Genomic DNA, 686 nt, shown 5'->3' on the forward strand with positions numbered 1-686 from the left:
AAACATTATACACTTTCTAAAATGTTGTGACATTTTCGACGAGACGCGCTGACAAACTTGTGCGAATTCTCAAGTTAATGAGTTTTGTATTCTCAAAAGTAGGCAATCTTTCTGTTCTAAATGTGTCTGTATAGCACGAGAACTCTTAAAGGTCCAGTTTACCTTTGAGAGCAGTGATTTTAAAAATGTTCAAGATATCACATTTGATGCGTATGTGTAGGTCTGTTGTATTACTAAATATCCTACCGTATAAAATTTTTGCAATAAAGCATAAAATATGAGGAAATATCAGTATTTTCTCAATAAACCATAACTGTAGACGGATTAGTCTGGAAGCATTCTTATTATGATTATTGTTCACATTTTGTGTATCTAACAATACTTAACAGCAATTATACGGATTCAAATTTTTACAGTGGTTGTTTCTCTCCCTAACTCACATTGTAGTACTATTTCAAAGCACTAATGGTGGTTTTTGTTTCATCTGCAAATGGTAAATTATGCCTTTAAAACCCAAATCATTGTTCCTGGCACAAGTCGCATTTCAACTTTGTCAGCTCTGTGTGATTGTTCCTCCATTGCACCAGTGGAGCTAACAGGTCCTTTAGGGATCTTGTCGACTTGCACTAGTCCTGGATGGATGTTGTGATAATGGTGTCGCTACAGTGGTATGCATGGTGAATGGC

This window comes from Diadema setosum, chromosome 13, assembly GCF_964275005.1.
Source record: "Diadema setosum chromosome 13, eeDiaSeto1, whole genome shotgun sequence".
Classification (NCBI taxonomy): domain Eukaryota; kingdom Metazoa; phylum Echinodermata; class Echinoidea; order Diadematoida; family Diadematidae; genus Diadema; species Diadema setosum.